This window comes from Lithobates pipiens, unplaced genomic scaffold, assembly GCF_037356315.1.
Source record: "Lithobates pipiens isolate NorthernLeopardFrog02 unplaced genomic scaffold, aLitPip1_a1.2 Scaffold_73, whole genome shotgun sequence".
Lineage (NCBI taxonomy): Eukaryota > Metazoa > Chordata > Amphibia > Anura > Ranidae > Lithobates > Lithobates pipiens.
In genome coordinates, this window is record NW_027507896.1 from 464080 (window position 1) to 487809 (window position 23730).

Sequence of the window (23730 nt, forward strand, 5' to 3'; positions counted from 1 at the left end):
TAGGTTCCTCTGTGGTGTATCTGGTTCCTGAGTCTCTGATATTCTGGAGTAGGTTCCTCTGTGATGTATCTGGTTCCTGAGTCACTCATACTCCAAAGTAGGTTCCTCTGTGGTGTATCTGGTTCCTGAGTCGCTGATATTCTGGAGTAGGTTCCTCTGTGGTGTATCTGGTTCCTGAGTCTCTGATATTCTGGAGTAGGTTCCTCTGTGGTTCCTGAGTCACTCATACTCCAAAGTAGGTTCCTCTGTGGTGTATCTGGTTCCTGAGTCGCTGATATTCTGGAGTAGGTTCCTCTGTGGTGTATCTGGTTCCTGAGTCTCTGATATTCTGGAGTAGGTTCCTCTGTGGTTCCTGAGTCACTCATACTCCAAAGTAGGTTCCTCTGTGGTGTATCTGGTTCCTGAGTCTCTGATATTCTGGAGTAGGTTCCTCTGTGATGTATCTGGTTCCTGAGTCACTCATACTCCAAAGTAGGTTCCTCTGTGGTGTATCTGGTTCCTGAGTCGCTGATATTCTGGAGTAGGTTCCTCTGTGATGTATCTGGTTCCTGAGTCTCTGATATTCCGGAGTAGGTTCCTCTGTGATGTATCTGGTTCCTGAGTCTCTGATATTCCGGAGTAGGTTCCTCTGTGATGTATCTGGTTCCTGAGTCTCTGATATTCCGGAGTAGGTTCCTCTGTGATGTATCTGGTTCCTGAGTCGCTGATATTCCGGAGTAGGTTCCTCTGTGGTGTATCTGGTTCCTGAGTCTGATATTCCGGAGTAGGTTCCTCTGTGGTGTATCTGGTTCCTGAGTCGCTGATATTCTGGAGTAGGTTCCTCTGTGATGTATCTGGTTCCTGAGTCTCTGATATTCCGGAGTAGGTTCCTCTGTGATGTATCTGGTTCCTGAGTCTCTGATATTCCGGAGTAGGTTCCTCTGTGATGTATCTGGTTCCTGAGTCTCTGATATTCCGGAGTAGGTTCCTCTGTGATGTATCTGGTTCCTGAGTCGCTGATATTCTGGAGTAGGTTCCTCTGTGGTGTATCTGGTTCCTGAGTCTCTGATATTCCAGAGTAGGTTCCTCTGTGATGTATCTGGTTCCTGAGTCTCTGATATTCTGGAGTAGGTTCCTCTGTGGTGTATCTGGTTCCTGAGTCTCTGATATTCTGGAGTAGGTTCCTCTGTGGTGTATCTGGTTCCTCAGTCTCTGATATTCCGGAGTAGGTTCCTCTGTGGTGTATCTGGTTCCTGAGTCTCTGATATTCCGGAGTAGGTTCCTCTGTGATGTATCTGGTTCCTGAGTCTCTGATATTCTGGAGTAGGTTCCTCTGTGGTGTATCTGGTTCCTGAGTCTCTGATATTCTGGAGTAGGTTCCTCTGTGATGTATCTGGTTCCTGAGTCTCTGATATTCCGGAGTAGGTTCCTCTGTGATGTATCTGGTTCCTGAGTCTCTGATATTCCGGAGTAGGTTCCTCTGTGGTGTATCTGGTTCCTGAGTCTCTGATATTCTGGAGTAGGTTCCTCTGTGGTGTATCTGGTTCCTGAGTCTCTGATATTCCGGAGTAGGTTCCTCTGTGGTGTATCTGGTTCCTGAGTCTCTGATATTCTGCAGTAGGTTCCTCTGTGGTGTATCTGGTTCCTGAGTCTCTGATATTCCGGAGTAGGTTCCTCTGTGGTGTATCTGGTTCCTGAGTCGCTGATATTCTGGAGTAGGTTCCTCTGTGATGTATCTGGTTCCTGAGTCTCTGATATTCCGGAGTAGGTTCCTCTGTGGTGTATCTGGTTCCTGAGTCTCTGATATTCCGGAGTAGGTTCCTCTGTGATGTATCTGGTTCCTGAGTCTCTGATATTCCGGAGTAGGTTCCTCTGTGGTGTATCTGGTTCCTGAGTCGCTGATATTCTGGAGTAGGTTCCTCTGTGATGTATCTGGTTCCTGAGTCTCTGATATTCTGGAGTAGGTTCCTCTGTGATGTATCTGGTTCCTGAGTCACTCATACTCCAAAGTAGGTTCCTCTGTGATGTATCTGGTTCCTGAGTCGCTGATATTCTGGAGTAGGTTCCTCTGTGATGTATCTGGTTCCTGAGTCTCTGATATTCTGGAGTAGGTTCCTCTGTGATGTATCTGGTTCCTGAGTCTCTGATATTCTGGAGTAGGTTCCTCTGTGATGTATCTGGTTCCTGAGTCTCTGATATTCTGGAGTAGGTTCCTCTGTGGTGTATCTGGTTCCTGAGTCTCTGATATTCCGGAGTAGGTTCCTCTGTGGTGTATCTGGTTCCTGAGTCTCTGATATTCCGGAGTAGGTTCCTCTGTGGTGTATCTGGTTCCTGAGTCTCTGATATTCTGGAGTAGGTTCCTCTGTGGTGTATCTGGTTCCTCAGTCTCTGATATTCCGGAGTAGGTTCCTCTGTGGTGTATCTGGTTCCTGAGTCTCTGATATTCCGGAGTAGGTTCCTCTGTGGTGTATCTGGTTCCTGAGTCTCTGATATTCTGGAGTAGGTTCCTCTGTGATGTATCTGGTTCCTGAGTCTCTGATATTCTGGAGTAGGTTCCTCTGTGATGTATCTGGTTCCTGAGTCTCTGATATTCTAGAGTAGGTTCCTCTGTGATGTATCTGGTTCCTGAGTCTCTGATATTCCGGAGTAGGTTCCTCTGTGGTGTATCTGGTTCCTGAGTCTCTGATATTCTGGAGTAGGTTCCTCTGTGGTGTATCTGGTTCCTGAGTCTCTGATATTCCGGAGTAGGTTCCTCTGTGGTGTATCTGGTTCCTGAGTCTCTGATATTCCGGAGTAGGTTCCTCTGTGGTGTATCTGGTTCCTGAGTCTCTGATATTCCGGAGTAGGTTCCTCTGTGGTGTATCTGGTTCCTGAGTCTCTGATATTCCGGAGTAGGTTCCTCTGTGATGTATCTGGTTCCTGAGTCTCTTATATTCCGGAGTAGGTTCCTCTGTGATGTATCTGGTTCCTGAGTCTCTGATATTCCAGAGTAGGTTCCTCTGTGGTGTATCTGGTTCCTGAGTCTCTGATATTCTGGAGTAGGTTCCTCTGTGGTGTATCTGGTTCCTGAGTCTCTGATATTCCGGAGTAGGTTCCTCTGTGGTTCCTGAGTCACTCATACTCCAAAGTAGGTTCCTCTGTGATGTACCTGGTTCCTGAGTCTCTGATATTCCGGAGTAGGTTCCTCTGTGGTGTATCTGGTTCCTGAGTCTCTGATATTCCGGAGTAGGTTCCTCTGTGGTGTATCTGGTTCCTGAGTCTCTGATATTCCGGAGTAGGTTCCTCTGTGGTGTATCTGGTTCCTGAGTCTCTGATATTCTGGAGTAGGTTCCTCTGTGATGTATCTGGTTCCTGAGTCTCTGATATTCCGGAGTAGGTTCCTCTGTGGTGTATCTGGTTCCTGAGTCTCTGATATTCCGGAGTAGGTTCCTCTGTGATGTATCTGGTTCCTGAGTCTCTGATATTCCGGAGTAGGTTCCTCTGTGATGTATCTGGTTCCTGAGTCTCTGATATTCCGGAGTAGGTTCCTCTGTGGTGTATCTGGTTCCTGAGTCTCTGATATTCTAGAGTAGGTTCCTCTGTGGTGTATCTGGTTCCTGAGTCTCTGATATTCCGGAGTAGGTTCCTCTGTGATGTATCTGGTTCCTGAGTCTCTGATATTCTGGAGTAGGTTCCTCTGTGATGTATCTGGTTCCTGAGTCTCTGATATTCTGGAGTAGGTTCCTCTGTGATGTATCTGGTTCCTGAGTCTCTGATATTCTGGAGTAGGTTCCTCTGTGGTGTATCTGGTTCCTGAGTCTCTGATATTCCGGAGTAGGTTCCTCTGTGGTGTATCTGGTTCCTGAGTCTGATATTCTGGAGTAGGTTCCTCTGTGATGTATCTGGTTCCTGAGTCTCTGATATTCCGGAGTAGGTTCCTCTGTGGTGTATCTGGTTCCTGAGTCTCTGATATTCTGGAGTAGGTTCCTCTGTGGTGTATCTGGTTCCTGAGTCTCTGATATTCCGGAGTAGGTTCCTCTGTGGTGTATCTGGTTCCTGAGTCTCTGATATTCTGGAGTAGGTTCCTCTGTGGTGTATCTGGTTCCTGAGTCTCTGATATTCCGGAGTAGGTTCCTCTGTGGTGTATCTGGTTCCTGAGTCTCTGATATTCTGGAGTAGGTTCCTCTGTGATGTATCTGGTTCCTGAGTCTCTGATATTCCGGAGTAGGTTCCTCTGTGGTGTATCTGGTTCCTGAGTCTCTGATATTCCGGAGTAGGTTCCTCTGTGGTGTATCTGGTTCCTGAGTCTCTGATATTCCGGAGTAGGTTCCTCTGTGATGTATCTGGTTCCTGAGTCTCTGATATTCCGGAGTAGGTTCCTCTGTGATGTATCTGGTTCCTGAGTCTCTGATATTCCGGAGTAGGTTCCTCTGTGATGTATCTGGTTCCTGAGTCTGATATTCCGGAGTAGGTTCCTCTGTGGTGTATCTGGTTCTTGAGTCTCTGATATTCTGGAGTAGGTTCCTCTGTGGTGTATCTGGTTCCTCAGTCTCTCATATTCTGGAGTAGGTTCCTCTGTGGTGTATCTGGTTCCTGAGTCTCTGATATTCCGGAGTAGATTCCTCTGTGGTGTATCTACTTCCTGAGTCTCTGATATTCCGGAGTAGGTTCCTCTGTGGTGTATCTGGTTCCTGAGTCTCTGATATTCCGGAGTAGGTTCCTCTGTGGTGTATCTGGTTCCTGAGTCTCTGATATTCTGGAGTAGGTTCCTCTGTGGTGTATCTGGTTCCTGAGTCTCTGATATTCCGGAGTAGGTTCCTCTGTGGTGTATCTGGTTCCTGAGTCTGATATTCCGGAGTAGGTTCCTCTGTGGTGTATCTGGTTCCTGAGTCTCTGATATTCTGGAGTAGGTTCCTCTGTGGTCTATCTGGTTCCTGAGTCTCTGATATTCCGGAGTAGGTTCCTCTGTGGTGTATCTGGTTCCTGAGTCTCTGATATTCTGGAGTAGGTTCCTCTGTGATGTATCTGGTTCCTGAGTCTATGATATTCCGGAGTAGGTTCCTCTGTGATGTATCTGGTTCCTGAGTCTCTGATATTCCGGAGTAGGTTCCTCTGTGGTGTATCTGGTTCCTGAGTCTGATATTCCGGAGTAGGTATCTCTGTGGTGTATCTGGTTCCTGAGTCTCTGATATTCCGGAGTAGGTTCCTCTGTGGTGTATCTGGTTCCTGAGTCTCTGATATTCCGGAGTAGGTTCCTCTGTGGTGTATCTGGTTCCTGAGTCTCTGATATTCCGGAGTAGGTTCCTCTGTGGTGTATCTGGTTCCTGAGTCTCTGATATTCTGGAGTAGGTTCCTCTGTGGTGTATCTGGTTCTTGAGTCTCTGATATTCTGGAGTAGGTTCCTCTGTGATGTATCTGGTTCCTGAGTCTCTGATATTCTGGAGTAGGTTCCTCTGTGGTGTATCTGGTTCCTGAGTCTCTGATATTCTGGAGTAGGTTCCTCTGTGATGTATCTGGTTCCTGAGTCTCTGATATTCCGGAGTAGGTTCCTCTGTGGTGTATCTGGTTCCTGAGTCGCTGATATTCTGGAGTAGGTTCCTCTGTGATGTATCTGGTTCCTGAGTCTCTGATATTCCGGAGTAGGTTCCTCTGTGGTGTATCTGGTTCCTGAGTCTCTGATATTCCGGAGTAGGTTCCTCTGTGATGTATCTGGTTCCTGAGTCTCTGATATTCCGGAGTAGGTTCCTCTGTGGTGTATCTGGTTCCTGAGTCGCTGATATTCTGGAGTAGGTTCCTCTGTTATGTATCTGGTTCCTGAGTCTCTGATATTCTGGAGTAGGTTCCTCTGTGATGTATCTGGTTCCTGAGTCACTCATACTCCAAAGTAGGTTCCTCTGTGATGTATCTGGTTCCTGAGTCGCTGATATTCTGGAGTAGGTTCCTCTGTGATGTATCTGGTTCCTGAGTCTCTGATATTCTGGAGTAGGTTCCTCTGTGATGTATCTGGTTCCTGAGTCTCTGATATTCTGGAGTAGGTTCCTCTGTGATGTATCTGGTTCCTGAGTCTCTGATATTCCGGAGTAGGTTCCTCTGTGGTGTATCTGGTTCCTGAGTCTCTGATATTCTGGAGTAGGTTCCTCTGTGGTGTATCTGGTTCCTGAGTCTCTGATATTCCGGAGTAGGTTCCTCTGTGGTGTATCTGGTTCCTGAGTCTGATATTCTGGAGTAGGTTCCTCTGTGGTGTATCTGGTTCCTGAGTCTCTGATATTCCGGAGTAGGTTCCTCTGTGGTGTATCTGGTTCCTGAGTCTCTGATATTCCGGAGTAGGTTCCTCTGTGGTGTATCTGGTTCCTGAGTCTCTGATATTCTGGAGTAGGTTCCTCTGTGGTGTATCTGGTTCCTCAGTCTCTGATATTCCGGAGTAGGTTCCTCTGTGGTGTATCTGGTTCCTGAGTCTCTGATATTCTGGAGTAGGTTCCTCTGTGATGTATCTGGTTCCTGAGTCTCTGATATTCTGGAGTAGGTTCCTCTGTGGTGTATCTGGTTCCTGTGTCTCTGATATTCTAGAGTAGGTTCCTCTGTGATGTATCTGGTTCCTGAGTCTCTGATATTCCGGAGTAGGTTCCTCTGTGGTGTATCTGGTTCCTGAGTCTCTGATATTCCGGAGTAGGTTCCTCTGTGGTGTATCTGGTTCCTGAGTCTCTGATATTCCGGAGTAGGTTCCTCTGTGGTGTATCTGGTTCCTGAGTCTCTGATATTCCGGAGTAGGTTCCTCTGTGGTGTATCTGGTTCCTGAGTCTCTGATATTCCAGAGTAGGTTCCTCTGTGATGTATCTGGTTCCTGAGTCTCTTATATTCCGGAGTAGGTTCCTCTGTGATGTATCTGGTTCCTGAGTCTCTGATATTCCAGAGTAGGTTCCTCTGTGGTGTATCTGGTTCCTGAGTCTCTGATATTCCGGAGTAGGTTCCTCTGTGGTGTATCTGGTTCCTGAGTCTCTGATATTCCGGAGTAGGTTCCTCTGTGGTGTATCTGGTTCCTGAGTCTCTGATATTCCGGAGTAGGTTCCTCTGTGGTGTATCTGGTTCCTGAGTCTCTGATATTCCAGAGTAGGTTCCTCTGTGATGTATCTGGTTCCTGAGTCTCTTATATTCCGGAGTAGGTTCCTCTGTGATGTATCTGGTTCCTGAGTCTCTGATATTCCAGAGTAGGTTCCTCTGTGGTGTATCTGGTTCCTGAGTCTCTGATATTCTGGAGTAGGTTCCTCTGTGGTGTATCTGGTTCCTGAGTCTCTGATATTCCGGAGTAGGTTCCTCTGTGGTTCCTGAGTCACTCATACTCCAAAGTAGGTTCCTCTGTGATGTATCTGGTTCCTGAGTCTCTGATATTCCGGAGTAGGTTCCTCTGTGGTGTATCTGGTTCCTGAGTCTCTGATATTCTGGAGTTGGTTCCTCTGTGATGTATCTGGTTCCTGAGTCTCTGATATTACGGAGTAGGTTCCTCTGTGGTGTATCTGGTTCCTGAGTCTCTGATATTCCGGAGTAGGTTCCTCTGTGATGTATCTGGTTCCTGAGTCTCTGATATTCCGGAGTAGGTTCCTCTGTGATGTATCTGGTTCCTGAGTCTCTGATATTCCGGAGTAGGTTCCTCTGTGGTGTATCTGGTTCCTGAGTCTCTGATATTCTAGAGTAGGTTCCTCTGTGATGTATCTGGTTCCTGAGTCTCTGATATTCTGGAGTAGGTTCCTCTGTGATGTATCTGGTTCCTGAGTCTCTGATATTCTGGAGTAGGTTCCTCTGTGGTGTATCTGGTTCCTGAGTCTCTGATATTCCGGAGTAGGTTCCTCTGTGGTGTATCTGGTTCCTGAGTCTGATATTCTGGAGTAGGTTCCTCTGTGATGTATCTGGTTCCTGAGTCTCTGATATTCCGGAGTAGGTTCCTCTGTGGTGTATCTGGTTCCTGAGTCTCTGATATTCTGGAGTAGGTTCCTCTGTGGTGTATCTGGTTCCTGAGTCTCTGATATTCCGGAGTAGGTTCCTCTGTGGTGTATCTGGTTCCTGAGTCTCTGATATTCTGGAGTAGGTTCCTCTGTGGTGTATCTGGTTCCTGAGTCTCTGATATTCCGGAGTAGGTTCCTCTGTGGTGTATCTGGTTCCTGAGTCTCTGATATTCTGGAGTAGGTTCCTCTGTGATGTATCTGGTTCCTGAGTCTCTGATATTCCGGAGTAGGTTCCTCTGTGGTGTATCTGGTTCCTGAGTCTCTGATATTCCGGAGTAGGTTCCTCTGTGGTGTATCTGGTTCCTGAGTCTCTGATATTCCGGAGTAGGTTCCTCTGTGATGTATCTGGTTCCTGAGTCTCTGATATTCCGGAGTAGGTTCCTCTGTGATGTATCTGGTTCCTGAGTCTGATATTCCGGAGTAGGTTCCTCTGTGGTGTATCTGGTTCCTGAGTCTCTGATATTCTGGAGTAGGTTCCTCTGTGGTGTATCTGGTTCCTCAGTCTCTGATATTCTGGAGTAGGTTCCTCTGTGGTGCATCTGGTTCTGAAGTCACTCATATTCTGGAGTAGATTCCTCTGTGGTGTATCTACTTCCTGAGTCTCTGATATTCCGGAGTAGGTTCCTCTGTGGTGTATCTGGTTCCTGAGTCTCTGATATTCCGGAGTAGGTTCCTCTGTGGTGTATCTGGTTCCTGAGTCTCTGATATTCTGGAGTAGGTTCCTCTGTGGTGTATCTGGTTCCTGAGTCTCTGATATTCTGGAGTAGGTTCCTCTGTGGTGTATCTGGTTCCTGAGTCTCTGATATTCCGGAGTAGGTTCCTCTGTGGTGTATCTGGTTCCTGAGTCTGATATTCCGGAGTAGGTTCCTCTGTGGTGTATCTGGTTCCTGAGTCTCTGATATTCTGGAGTAGGTTCCTCTGTGATGTATCTGGTTCCTGAGTCTCTGATATTCCGGAGTAGGTTCCTCTGTGATGTATCTGGTTCCTGAGTCTCTGATATTCCGGAGTAGGTTCCTCTGTGGTGTATCTGGTTCCTGAGTCTGATATTCCGGAGTAGGTATCTCTGTGGTGTATCTGGTTCCTGAGTCTCTGATATTCCGGAGTAGGTTCCTCTGTGGTGTATCTGGTTCCTGAGTCTCTGATATTCCGGAGTAGGTTCCTCTGTGGTGTATCTGGTTCCTGAGTCTGATATTCCGGAGTAGGTTCCTCTGTGATGTATCTGGTTCCTGAGTCTCTGATATTCCGGAGTAGGTTCCTCTGTGGTGTATCTGGTTCCTGAGTCTCTGATATTCCGGAGTAGGTTCCTCTGTGGTGTATCTGGTTCCTGAGTCTGATATTCCGGAGTAGGTATCTCTGTGGTGTATCTGGTTCCTGAGTCTCTGATATTCCGGAGTAGGTTCCTCTGTGGTCTATCTGGTTCCTGAGTCTGAATTTCCGGAGTAGGTTCCTCTGTGATGTATCTGGTTCCTGAGTCTCTGATATTCCGGAGTAGGTTCCTCTGTGGTGTATCTGGTTCCTGAGTCTCTGATATTCCGGAGTAGGTTCCTCTGTGGTGTATCTGGTTCCTGAGTCTCTGATATTCTGGAGTAGGTTCCTCTGTGATGTATCTGGTTCCTGAGTCACTCATACTCCAAAGTAGGTTCCTCTGTGGTGTATCTGGTTCCTGAGTCGCTGATATTCTGGAGTAGGTTCCTCTGTGATGTATCTGGTTCCTGAGTCTCTGATATTCCGGAGTAGGTTCCTCTGTGATGTATCTGGTTCCTGAGTCTCTGATATTCCGGAGTAGGTTCCTCTGTGATGTATCTGGTTCCTGAGTCACTCATACTCCAAAGTAGGTTCCTCTGTGATGTATCTGGTTCCTGAGTCACTGATATTCTGGAGTAGGTTCCTCTGTGATGTATCTGGTTCCTGAGTCTCTGATATTCCGGAGTAGGTTCCTCTGTGGTGTATCTGGTTCCTGAGTCTCTGATATTCCGGAGTAGGTTCCTCTGTGATGTATCTGGTTCCTGAGTCTCTGATATTCTGGAGTAGGTTCCTCTGTGATGTATCTGGTTCCTGAGTCTCTGATATTCTGGAGTAGGTTCCTCTGTGGTGTATCTGGTTCCTGAGTCTCTGATATTCTGGAGTAGGTTCCTCTGTGGTGTATCTGGTTCCTGAGTCTCTGATATTCTGGAGTAGGTTCCTCTGTGGTGTATCTGGTTCCTGAGTCTCTGATATTCCGGAGTAGGTTCCTCTGTGGTGTATCTGGTTCCTGAGTCTCTGATATTCCGGAGTAGGTTCCTCTGTGGTGTATCTGGTTCCTGAATCTCTGATATTCTGGAGTAGGTTCCTCTGTGGTGTATCTGGTTCCTCAGTCTCTGATATTCCGGAGTAGGTTCCTCTGTGGTGTATCTGGTTCCTGAGTCTCTGATATTCCGGAGTAGGTTCCTCTGTGGTGTATCTGGTTCCTCAGTCTCTGATATTCCGGAGTAGGTTCCTCTGTGGTGTATCTGGTTCCTGAGTCTCTGATATTCTGGAGTAGGTTCCTCTGTGGTGTATCTGGTTCCTGAGTCTCTGATATTCTGGAGTAGGTTCCTCTGTGGTGTATCTGGTTCCTGAGTCTCTGATATTCCGGAGTAGGTTCCTCTGTGGTGTATCTGGTTCCTGAGTCTCTGATATTCCGGAGTAGGTTCCTCTGTGGTGTATCTGGTTCCTGAGTCTCTGATATTCTGGAGTAGGTTCCTCTGTGATGTATCTGGTTCCTGAGTCTCTGATATTCCGGAGTAGGTTCCTCTGTGGTGTATCTGGTTCCTGAGTCTCTGATATTCCGGAGTAGGTTCCTCTGTGGTGTATCTGGTTCCTGAGTCTCTGATATTCTGGAGTAGGTTCCTCTGTGATGTATCTGGTTCCTGAGTCTCTGATATTCTGGAGTAGGTTCCTCTGTGGTGTATCTGGTTCCTGAGTCTCTGATATTCTGGAGTAGGTTCCTCTGTGATGTATCTGGTTCCTGAGTCTCTGATATTCCGGAGTAGGTTCCTCTGTGGTGTATCTGGTTCCTGAGTCGCTGATATTCTGGAGTAGGTTCCTCTGTGATGTATCTGGTTCCTGAGTCTCTGATATTCCGGAGTAGGTTCCTCTGTGGTGTATCTGGTTCCTGAGTCTCTGATATTCCGGAGTAGGTTCCTCTGTGATGTATCTGGTTCCTGAGTCTCTGATATTCCGGAGTAGGTTCCTCTGTGGTGTATCTGGTTCCTGAGTCGCTGATATTCTGGAGTAGGTTCCTCTGTGATGTATCTGGTTCCTGAGTCTCTGATATTCTGGAGTAGGTTCCTCTGTGATGTATCTGGTTCCTGAGTCACTCATACTCCAAAGTAGGTTCCTCTGTGATGTATCTGGTTCCTGAGTCGCTGATATTCTGGAGTAGGTTCCTCTGTGATGTATCTGGTTCCTGAGTCTCTGATATTCTGGAGTAGGTTCCTCTGTGATGTATCTGGTTCCTGAGTCTCTGATATTCTGGAGTAGGTTCCTCTGTGGTGTATCTGGTTCCTGAGTCTCTGATATTCCGGAGTAGGTTCCTCTGTGGTGTATCTGGTTCCTGAGTCTCTGATATTCCGGAGTAGGTTCCTCTGTGGTGTATCTGGTTCCTGAGTCTCTGATATTCCGGAGTAGGTTCCTCTGTGGTGTATCTGGTTCCTCAGTCTCTGATATTCCGGAGTAGGTTCCTCTGTGGTGTATCTGGTTCCTGAGTCTCTGATATTCTGGAGTAGGTTCCTCTGTGATGTATCTGGTTCCTGAGTCTCTGATATTCTGGAGTAGGTTCCTCTGTGATGTATCTGGTTCCTGAGTCTCTGATATTCTAGAGTAGGTTCCTCTGTGATGTATCTGGTTCCTGAGTCTCTGATATTCCGGAGTAGGTTCCTCTGTGGTGTATCTGGTTCCTGAGTCTCTGATATTCCGGAGTAGGTTCCTCTGTGGTGTATCTGGTTCCTGAGTCTCTGATATTCCGGAGTAGGTTCCTCTGTGGTTCCTGAGTCACTCATACTCCAAAGTAGGTTCCTCTGTGATGTATCTGGTTCCTGAGTCTCTGATATTCCGGAGTAGGTTCCTCTGTGGTGTATCTGGTTCCTGAGTCTCTGATATTCTGGAGTAGGTTCCTCTGTGATGTATCTGGTTCCTGAGTCTCTGATATTACGGAGTAGGTTCCTCTGTGGTGTATCTGGTTCCTGAGTCTCTGATATTCCGGAGTAGGTTCCTCTGTGATGTATCTGGTTCCTGAGTCTCTGATATTCCGGAGTAGGTTCCTCTGTGATGTATCTGGTTCCTGAGTCTCTGATATTCCGGAGTAGGTTCCTCTGTGGTGTATCTGGTTCCTGAGTCTCTGATATTCTAGAGTAGGTTCCTCTGTGATGTATCTGGTTCCTGAGTCTCTGATATTCTGGAGTAGGTTCCTCTGTGATGTATCTGGTTCCTGAGTCTCTGATATTCTGGAGTAGGTTCCTCTGTGGTGTATCTGGTTCCTGAGTCTCTGATATTCCGGAGTAGGTTCCTCTGTGGTGTATCTGGTTCCTGAGTCTGATATTCTGGAGTAGGTTCCTCTGTGATGTATCTGGTTCCTGAGTCTCTGATATTCCGGAGTAGGTTCCTCTGTGGTGTATCTGGTTCCTGAGTCTCTGATATTCTGGAGTAGGTTCCTCTGTGGTGTATCTGGTTCCTGAGTCTCTGATATTCTGGAGTAGGTTCCTCTGTGGTGTATCTGGTTCCTGAGTCTCTGATATTCCGGAGTAGGTTCCTCTGTGGTGTATCTGGTTCCTGAGTCTCTGATATTCTAGAGTAGGTTCCTCTGTGATGTATCTGGTTCCTGAGTCTCTGATATTCTGGAGTAGGTTCCTCTGTGATGTATCTGGTTCCTGAGTCTCTGATATTCTGGAGTAGGTTCCTCTGTGGTGTATCTGGTTCCTGAGTCTCTGATATTCCGGAGTAGGTTCCTCTGTGGTGTATCTGGTTCCTGAGTCTGATATTCTGGAGTAGGTTCCTCTGTGATGTATCTGGTTCCTGAGTCTCTGATATTCCGGAGTAGGTTCCTCTGTGGTGTATCTGGTTCCTGAGTCTCTGATATTCTGGAGTAGGTTCCTCTGTGGTGTATCTGGTTCCTGAGTCTCTGATATTCCGGAGTAGGTTCCTCTGTGGTGTATCTGGTTCCTGAGTCTCTGATATTCTGGAGTAGGTTCCTCTGTGGTGTATCTGGTTCCTGAGTCTCTGATATTCCGGAGTAGGTTCCTCTGTGGTGTATCTGGTTCCTGAGTCTCTGATATTCTGGAGTAGGTTCCTCTGTGATGTATCTGGTTCCTGAGTCTCTGATATTCCGGAGTAGGTTCCTCTGTGGTGTATCTGGTTCCTGAGTCTCTGATATTCCGGAGTAGGTTCCTCTGTGGTGTATCTGGTTCCTGAGTCTCTGATATTCCGGAGTAGGTTCCTCTGTGATGTATCTGGTTCCTGAGTCTCTGATATTCCGGAGTAGGTTCCTCTGTGATGTATCTGGTTCCTGAGTCTGATATTCCGGAGTAGGTTCCTCTGTGGTGTATCTGGTTCCTGAGTCTCTGATATTCTGGAGTAGGTTCCTCTGTGGTGTATCTGGTTCCTCAGTCTCTGATATTCTGGAGTAGGTTCCTCTGTGGTGCATCTGGTTCTGAAGTCACTCATATTCTGGAGTAGATTCCTCTGTGGTGTATCTACTTCCTGAGTCTCTGATATTCCGGAGTAGGTTCCTCTGTGGTGTATCTGGTTCCTGAGTCTCTGATATTCCGGAGTAGGTTCCTCTGTGGTGTATCTGGTTCCTGAGTCTCTGATATTCTGGAGTAGGTTCCTCTGTGGTGTATCTGGTTCCTGAGTCTCTGATATTCTGGAGTAGGTTCCTCTGTGGTGTATCTGGTTCCTGAGTCTCTGATATTCCGGAGTAGGTTCCTCTGTGGTGTATCTGGTTCCTGAGTCTGATATTCCGGAGTAGGTTCCTCTGTGGTGTATCTGGTTCCTGAGTCTCTGATATTCTGGAGTAGGTTCCTCTGTGATGTATCTGGTTCCTGAGTCTCTGATATTCCGGAGTAGGTTCCTCTGTGATGTATCTGGTTCCTGAGTCTCTGATATTCCGGAGTAGGTTCCTCTGTGGTGTATCTGGTTCCTGAGTCTGATATTCCGGAGTAGGTATCTCTGTGGTGTATCTGGTTCCTGAGTCTCTGATATTCCGGAGTAGGTTCCTCTGTAGTGTATCTGGTTCCTGAGTCTCTGATATTCCGGAGTAGGTTCCTCTGTGGTGTATCTGGTTCCTGAGTCTGATATTCCGGAGTAGGTTCCTCTGTGATGTATCTGGTTCCTGAGTCTCTGATATTCCGGAGTAGGTTCCTCTGTGGTGTATCTGGTTCCTGAGTCTCTGATATTCCGGAGTAGGTTCCTCTGTGGTGTATCTGGTTCCTGAGTCTGATATTCCGGAGTAGGTATCTCTGTGGTGTATCTGGTTCCTGAGTCTCTGATATTCCGGAGTAGGTTCCTCTGTGGTCTATCTGGTTCCTGAGTCTGAATTTCCGGAGTAGGTTCCTCTGTGATGTATCTGGTTCCTGAGTCTCTGATATTCCGGAGTAGGTTCCTCTGTGGTGTATCTGGTTCCTGAGTCTCTGATATTCTGGAGTAGGTTCCTCTGTGATGTATCTGGTTCCTGAGTCTCTGATATTCCGGAGTAGGTTCCTCTGTGGTGTATCTGGTTCCTGAGTCTCTGATATTCCGGAGTAGGTTCCTCTGTGATGTATCTGGTTCCTGAGTCTCTGATATTCTGGAGTAGGTTCCTCTGTGATGTATCTGGTTCCTGAGTCTCTGATATTCTGGAGTAGGTTCCTCTGTGGTGTATCTGGTTCCTGAGTCTCTGATATTCTGGAGTAGGTTCCTCTGTGGTGTATCTGGTTCCTGAGTCTCTGATATTCTGGAGTAGGTTCCTCTGTGGTGTATCTGGTTCCTGAGTCTCTGATATTCCGGAGTAGGTTCCTCTGTGGTGTATCTGGTTCCTGAGTCTCTGATATTCCGGAGTAGGTTCCTCTGTGGTGTATCTGGTTCCTGAATCTCTGATATTCTGGAGTAGGTTCCTCTGTGGTGTATCTGGTTCCTCAGTCTCTGATATTCCGGAGTAGGTTCCTCTGTGGTGTATCTGGTTCCTGAGTCTCTGATATTCCGGAGTAGGTTCCTCTGTGGTGTATCTGGTTCCTCAGTGTCTGATATTCCGGAGTAGGTTCCTCTGTGGTGTATCTGGTTCCTGAGTCTCTGATATTCTGGAGTAGGTTCCTCTGTGGTGTATCTGGTTCCTGAGTCTCTGATATTCTGGAGTAGGTTCCTCTGTGGTGTATCTGGTTCCTGAGTCTCTGATATTCCGGAGTAGGTTCCTCTGTGGTGTATCTGGTTCCTGAGTCTCTGATATTCCGGAGTAGGTTCCTCTGTGGTGTATCTGGTTCCTGAGTCTCTGATATTCTGGAGTAGGTTCCTCTGTGATGTATCTGGTTCCTGAGTCTCTGATATTCCGGAGTAGGTTCCTCTGTGGTGTATCTGGTTCCTGAGTCTCTGATATTCCGGAGTAGGTTCCTCTGTGGTGTATCTGGTTCCTGAGTCTCTGATATTCTGGAGTAGGTTCCTCTGTGATGTATCTGGTTCCTGAGTCTCTGATATTCTGGAGTAGGTTCCTCTGTGATGTATCTGGTTCCTGAGTCTCTGATATTCTGGAGTAGGTTCCTCTGTGGTGTATCTGGTTCCTGAGTCTCTGATATTCTGGAGTAGGTTCCTCTGTGATGTATCTGGTTCCTGAGTCTCTGATATTCCGGAGTAGGTTCCTCTGTGGTGTATCTGGTTCCTGAGTCGCTGATATTCTGGAGTAGGTTCCTCTGTGATGTATCTGGTTCCTGAGTCTCTGATATTCCGGAGTAGGTTCCTCTGTGGTGTATCTGGTTCCTGAGTCTCTGATATTCCGGAGTAGGTTCCTCTGTGATGTATCTGGTTCCTGAGTCTCTGATATTCCGGAGTAGGTTCCTCTGTGGTGTATCTGGTTCCTGAGTCTCTGATATTCCGGAGTAGGTTCCTCTGTGATGTATCTGGTTCCTGAGTCTCTGATATTCTGGAGTAGGTTCCTCTGTGGTGTATCTGGTTCCTGAGTCTCTGATATTCTGGAGTAGGTTCCTCTGTGGTGTATCTGGTTCCTGAGTCGCTGATATTCTGGAGTAGGTTCCTCTGTGATGTATCTGGTTCCTGAGTCTCTGATATTCTGGAGTAGGTTCCTCTGTGATGTATCTGGTTCCTGAGTCACTCATACTCCAAAGTAGGTTCCTCTGTGATGTATCTGGTTCCTGAGTCGCTGATATTCTGGAGTAGGTTCCTCTGTGATGTATCTGGTTCCTGAGTCTCTGATATTCTGGAGTAGGTTCCTCTGTGATGTATCTGGTTCCTGAGTCTCTGATATTCTGGAGTAGGTTCCTCTGTGGTGTATCTGGTTCCTGAGTCTCTGATATTCCGGAGTAGGTTCCTCTGTGGTGTATCTGGTTCCTGAGTCTCTGATATTCCGGAGTAGGTTCCTCTGTGGTGTATCTGGTTCCTGAGTCTCTGATATTCCGGAGTAGGTTCCTCTGTGGTGTATCTGGTTCCTCAGTCTCTGATATTCCGGAGTAGGTTCCTCTGTGGTGTATCTGGTTCCTGAGTCTCTGATATTCTGGAGTAGGTTCCTCTGTGATGTATCTGGTTCCTGAGTCTCTGATATTCTGGAGTAGGTTCCTCTGTGATGTATCTGGTTCCTGAGTCTCTGATATTCTAGAGTAGGTTCCTCTGTGATGTATCTGGTTCCTGAGTCTCTGATATTCCGGAGTAGGTTCCTCTGTGGTGTATCTGGTTCCTGAGTCTCTGATATTCCGGAGTAGGTTCCTCTGTGGTGTATCTGGTTCCTGAGTCTCTGATATTCCGGAGTAGGTTCCTCTGTGGTGTATCTGGTTCCTGAGTCTCTGATATTCCGGAGTAGGTTCCTCTGTGGTGTATCTGGTTCCTGAGTCTCTGATATTCCGGAGTAGGTTCCTCTGTGGTGTATCTGGTTCCTGAGTCTCTGATATTCCGGAGTAGGTTCCTCTGTGATGTATCTGGTTCCTGAGTCTCTTATATTCCGGAGTAGGTTCCTCTGTGATGTATCTGGTTCCTGAGTCTCTGATATTCTGGAGTAGGTTCCTCTGTGGTGTATCTGGTTCCTGAGTCTCTGATATTCTGGAGTAGGTTCCTCTGTGATGTATCTGGTTCCTGAGTCTCTGATATTCCAGAGTAGGTTCCTCTGTGGTGTATCTGGTTCCTGAGTCTCTGATATTCTGGAGTAGGTTCCTCTGTGGTGTATCTGGTTCCTGAGTCTCTGATATTCTGGAGTAGGTTCCTCTGTGATGTATCTGGTTCCTGAGTCTCTGATATTCCAGAGTAGGTTCCTCTGTGGTGTATCTGGTTCCTGAGTCTCTGATATTCTGGAGTAGGTTCCTCTGTGGTGTATCTGGTTCCTGAGTCTCTGATATTCCGGAGTAGGTTCCTCTGTGGTTCCTGAGTCACTCATACTCCAAAGTAGGTTCCTCTGTGATGTATCTGGTTCCTGAGTCTCTGATATTCCGGAGTAGGTTCCTCTGTGGTGTATCTGGTTCCTGAGTCTCTGATATTCTGGAGTAGGTTCCTCTGTGATGTATCTGGTTCCTGAGTCTCTGATATTACGGAGTAGGTTCCTCTGTGGTGTATCTGGTTCCTGAGTCTCTGATATTCCGGAGTAGGTTCCTCTGTGATGTATCTGGTTCCTGAGTCTCTGATATTCCGGAGTAGGTTCCTCTGTGATGTATCTGGTTCCTGAGTCTCTGATATTCCGGAGTAGGTTCCTCTGTGGTGTATCTGGTTCCTGAGTCTCTGATATTCTAGAGTAGGTTCCTCTGTGATGTATCTGGTTCCTGAGTCTCTGATATTCTGGAGTAGGTTCCTCTGTGATGTATCTGGTTCCTGAGTCTCTGATATTCTGGAGTAGGTTCCTCTGTGGTGTATCTGGTTCCTGAGTCTCTGATATTCCGGAGTAGGTTCCTCTGTGGTGTATCTGGTTCCTGAGTCTGATATTCTGGAGTAGGTTCCTCTGTGATGTATCTGGTTCCTGAGTCTCTGATATTCCGGAGTAGGTTCCTCTGTGGTGTATCTGGTTCCTGAGTCTCTGATATTCTGGAGTAGGTTCCTCTGTGGTGTATCTGGTTCCTGAGTCTCTGATATTCTGGAGTAGGTTCCTCTGTGGTGTATCTGGTTCCTGAGTCTCTGATATTCTGGAGTAGGTTCCTCTGTGATGTATCTGGTTCCTGAGTCTCTGATATTCCGGAGTAGGTTCCTCTGTGGTGTATCTGGTTCCTGAGTCTCTGATATTCCGGAGTAGGTTCCTCTGTGGTGTATCTGGTTCCTGAGTCTCTGATATTCCGGAGTAGGTTCCTCTGTGATGTATCTGGTTCCTGAGTCTCTGATATTCCGGAGTAGGTTCCTCTGTGATGTATCTGGTTCCTGAGTCTGATATTCCGGAGTAGGTTCCTCTGTGGTGTATCTGGTTCCTGAGTCTCTGATATTCTGGAATAGGTTCCTCTGTGGTGTATCTGGTTCCTCAGTCTCTGATATTCTGGAGTAGGTTCCTCTGTGGTGCATCTGGTTCTGAAGTCACTCATATTCTGGAGTAGATTCCTCTGTGGTGTATCTACTTCCTGAGTCTCTGATATTCCGGAGTAGGTTCCTCTGTGGTGTATCTGGTTCCTGAGTCTCTGATATTCCGGAGTAGGTTCCTCTGTGGTGTATCTGGTTCCTGAGTCTCTGATATTCTGGAGTAGGTTCCTCTGTGGTGTATCTGGTTCCTGAGTCTCTGATATTCTGGAGTAGGTTCCTCTGTGGTGTATCTGGTTCCTGAGTCTCTGATATTCCGGAGTAGGTTCCTCTGTGGTGTATCTGGTTCCTGAGTCTGATATTCCGGAGTAGGTTCCTCTGTGGTGTATCTGGTTCCTGAGTCTCTGATATTCTGGAGTAGGTTCCTCTGTGATGTATCTGGTTCCTGAGTCTCTGATATTCCGGAGTAGGTTCCTCTGTGATGTATCTGGTTCCTGAGTCTCTGATATTCCGGAGTAGGTTCCTCTGTGGTGTATCTGGTTCCTGAGTCTGATATTCCGGAGTAGGTATCTCTGTGGTGTATCTGGTTCCTGAGTCTCTGATATTCCGGAGTAGGTTCCTCTGTGGTGTATCTGGTTCCTGAGTCTCTGATATTCCGGAGTAGGTTCCTCTGTGGTGTATCTGGTTCCTGAGTCTGATATTCCGGAGTAGGTTCCTCTGTGATGTATCTGGTTCCTGAGTCTCTGATATTCCGGAGTAGGTTCCTCTGTGGTGTATCTGGTTCCTGAGTCTCTGATATTCCGGAGTAGGTTCCTCTGTGGTGTATCTGGTTCCTGAGTCTGATATTCCGGAGTAGGTATCTCTGTGGTGTATCTGGTTCCTGAGTCTCTGATATTCCGGAGTAGGTTCCTCTGTGGTCTATCTGGTTCCTGAGTCTGAATTTCCGGAGTAGGTTCCTCTGTGATGTATCTGGTTCCTGAGTCTCTGATATTCCGGAGTAGGTTCCTCTGTGGTGTATCTGGTTCCTGAGTCTCTGATATTCCGGAGTAGGTTCCTCTGTGGTCTATCTGGTTCCTGAGTCTCTGATATTCCGGAGTAGGTTCCTCTGTGGTGTATCTGGTTCCTGAGTCTGATATTCTGGAGTAGGTTCCTCTGTGGTGTATCTGGTTCCTGAGTCTGATATTCTGGAGTAGGTTCCTCTGTGGTGTATCTGGTTCCTGAGTCGCTGATATTCCGGAGTAGGTTCCTCTGTGATGTATCTGGTTCCTGAGTCTCTGATATTCCGGAGTAGGTTCCTCTGTGGTGTATCTGGTTCCTGAGTCTCTGATATTCCGGAGTAGGTTCCTCTGTGATGTATCTGGTTCCTGAGTCTCTGATATTCCGGAGTAGGTTCCTCTGTGGTGTATCTGGTTCCTGAGTCTCTGATATTCCGGAGTAGGTTCCTCTGTGGTGTATCTGGTTCCTGAGTCTCTGATATTCCGGAGTAGGTTCCTCTGTGGTGTATCTGGTTCCTGAGTCTCTGATATTCCGGAGTAGGTTCCTCTGTGGTCTATCTGGTTCCTGAGTCTCTGATATTCCGGAGTAGGTTCCTCTGTGGTCTATCTGGTTCCTGAGTCTCTGATATTCCGGAGTAGGTTCCTCTGTGATGTATCTGGTTCCTGAGTCTCTGATATTCCGGAGTAGGTTCCTCTGTGGTGTATCTGGTTCCTGAGTCTCTGATATTCCGGAGTAGGTTCCTCTGTGGTGTATCTGGTTCCTGAGTCTCTGATATTCTGGAGTAGGTTCCTCTGTGGTGTATCTGGTTCCTGAGTCTCTGATATTCCGGAGTAGGTTCCTCTGTGATGTATCTGGTTCCTGAGTCTCTGATATTCCGGAGTAGGTTCCTCTGTGGTGTATCTGGTTCCTGAGTCTCTGATATTCCGGAGTAGGTTCCTCTGTGATGTATCTGGTTCCTGAGTCTCTGATATTCCGGAGTAGGTTCCTCTGTGATGTATCTGGTTCCTGAGTCTGATATTCCGGAGTAGGTTCCTCGGTGATGTATCTGGTTCCTGAGTCTCTGATATTCCGGAGTAGGTTCCTCTGTGATGTATCTGGTTCCTGAGTCTCTGATATTCCGGAGTAGGTTCCTCTGTGGTGTATCTGGTTCCTGAGTCTCTGATATTCTGGAGTAGGTTCCTCTGTGATGTATCTGGTTCCTGAGTCTCTGATATTCCGGAGTAGGTTCCTCTGTGATGTATCTGGTTCCTGAGTCTCTGATATTCCGGAGTAGGTTCCTCTGTGGTGTATCTGGTTCCTGAGTCTGATATTCCGGAGTAGGTTCCTCGGTGATGTATCTGGTTCCTGAGTCTCTGATATTCCGGAGTAGGTTCCTCTGTGGTGTATCTGGTTCCTGAGTCTCTGATATTCTGGAGTAGGTTCCTCTGTGGTGTATCTGGTTCCTCAGTCTCTGATATTCCGGAGTAGGTTCCTCTGTGGTGTATCTGGTTCCTGAGTCTGATATTCCGGAGTAGGTTCCTCTGTGATGTATCTGGTTCCTGAGTCTCTGATATTCCGGAGTAGGTTCCTCTGTGATGTATCTGGTTCCTGAGTCTCTGATATTCCGGAGTAGGTTCCTCTGTGGTGTATCTGGTTCCTGAGTCTCTGATATTCTGGAGTAGGTTCCTCTGTGGTGTATCTGGTTCCTCAGTCTCTGATATTCCGGAGTAGGTTCCTCTGTGGTGTATCTGGTTCCTCAGTCTCTGATATTCTGGAGTAGGTTCCTCTGTGGTGTATCTGGTTCCTGAGTCTCTGATATTCTGGAGTAGGTTCCTCTGTGGTGTATCTGGTTCCTGAGTCTCTGATATTCCGGAGTAGGTTCCTCTGTGGTGTATCTGGTTCCTGAGTCTCTGATATTCTGGAGTAGGTTCCTCTGTGATGTATCTGGTTCCTGAGTCTCTGATATTCTGGAGTAGGTTCCTCTGTGGTGTATCTGGTTCCTGAGTCTCTGATATTCTGGAGTAGGTTCCTCTGTGGTGTATCTGGTTCCTGAGTCTCTGATATTCCGGAGTAGGTTCCTCTGTGATGTATCTGGTTCCTCAGTCTCTGATATTCTGGAGTAGGTTCCTCTGTGGTGTATCTGGTTCCTGAGTCTCTGATATTCTGGAGTAGGTTCCTCTGTGGTGTATCTGGTTCCTGAGTCTCTGATATTCCGGAGTAGGTTCCTCTGTGGTGTATCTGGTTCCTGAGTCTCTGATATTCTGGAGTAGGTTCCTCTGTGGTGTATCTGGTTCCTGAGTCTCTGATATTCTGGAGTAGGTTCCTCTGTGGTGTATCTGGTTCCTGAGTCTCTGATATTCCGGAGTAGGTTCCTCTGTGATGTATCTGGTTCCTGAGTCTCTGATATTCCGGAGTAGGTTCCTCTGTGGTGTATCTGGTTCCTGAGTCTCTGATATTCCGGAGTAGGTTCCTCTGTGGTGTATCTGGTTCCTGAGTCTCTGATATTCCGGAGTAGGTTCCTCTGTGGTCTATCTGGTTCCTGAGTCTCTGATATTCTGGAGTAGGTTCCTCTGTGATGTATCTGGTTCCTGAGTCTCTGATATTCCGGAGTAGGTTCCTCTGTGGTGTATCTGGTTCCTGAGTCTCTGATATTCCGGAGTAGGTTCCTCTGTGATGTATCTGGTTCCTGAGTCTCTGATATTCCGGAGTAGGTTCCTCTGTGATGTATCTGGTTCCTGAGTCTCTGATATTCCGGAGTAGGTTCCTCTGTGGTCTATCTGGTTCATTGACATTCTAGAGTAAAGTCCTCAGTGATATGTATGGTTTTCCAGGATGATTGCAGGGTTCTCATGGTGAGGTAGGTACTCTAATAGAACAAATAAGTAATTTTTTTAGAATTATTTGGTGGAATTCCTCCAATCAGTGAAGTGTTTGCAGTATCTGAGCTTTTTTTGTTTGTTGCAGGGCCGCCATGGAAATGGTGGAGTCGGAGGTGTTTGATTTGGAGAGCCGGTTGGAGAAGGTATGTGTGTAGGGAGTGGGGGGGGGGGGGGGGAGGGTGTCCTGCAGGGATTTGTGGGGTGGGATTATTATGGAATGGGGTGGGGGGGGGGAGGGTGACCTTCAGGGACTTGTGGGGCGGGATTATTATAGTTTGGAGTGGGGTGGTGGGATTATTATGGGGTGGGGGGGGGGGGGAGGGTGACCTTCAGGGACTTGTGGGGCTAGATTATTATAGTTTGGAGTGGGGTGGTGGGATTATTATGGGATGGGGTGGGGGCGGTGGGAGGGTGACCTTCAGGGACTTGTGGGGCGGGATTATTATAGTTTGGAGTGGGGTGGTGGGATTATTATGGGATGGGGTGGGGGCGGTGGGAGGGTGACCTTCAGGGACTTGTGGGGCGGGATTATTATAGTTTGGAGTGGGGTGGTGGGATTATTATGGGATGGGGTGGGGGGGGAGGGTGACCTTCAGGGACTTGTGGGGCGGGATTATTATAGTTTGGAGTGGGGTGGTGGGACTTTGGCATTTAAGGATTTGTGGGATTATTATGGGTTGGGATGGGATTTGGTGATTAGTATGGTGGAATTGTTATGAATTGGGGTGGGGAGGATGGTAGGGTGCCATTCAGGGAATTTGTGGGGTGGGATTGTTATGGGTTGAGAGGCTGGTAGGGTGCCATTCAGGGATTTGTGTGATGGGAATCTTATGGGTTGGGAGGTTGGTAGGGTGGCATTCGGGAATTTGTGGGGTGGGATTCTTATGGGTTGGGGTGGAGAGGCTGGTAGGGTGGCATTCGGGAATTTGTTGGGTGGGATTCTTATGGGTTGGGGTGGAGAGGCTGGTAGGGTGGCATTCGGGAATTTGTGGGGTGGGATTCTTATGGGTTGGGGTGGGGTTGATGGGAGGGTAGTATTCAAGGATTCGTGGGATTATTATGGGTTGGGAGGCTGGTAGGGTGGCATTCGGGAATTTGTGGGGTGGGATTCTTATGGGTTGGGGTGGAGAGGCTGGTAGGGTGGAATTCGGGAATTTGTGGGGTGGGATTCTTATGGGTTGGGGTGGAGAGGCTGGTAGGGTGGCATTCGGGAATTTGTTGGGTGGGATTCTTATGGGTTGGGGTGGAGAGGCTGGTAGGGTGGCATTCGGGAATTTGTGGGGTGG

General features: G+C 47.6%; 1 pseudogene; it reads left to right on the top strand.

Moving 5' to 3' along the window:
• Nucleotides 1–23730, top strand: part of LOC143959388 (arf-GAP with coiled-coil, ANK repeat and PH domain-containing protein 1-like) — a 119756-nt pseudogene that overhangs the window by 32068 nt on the left and 63958 nt on the right.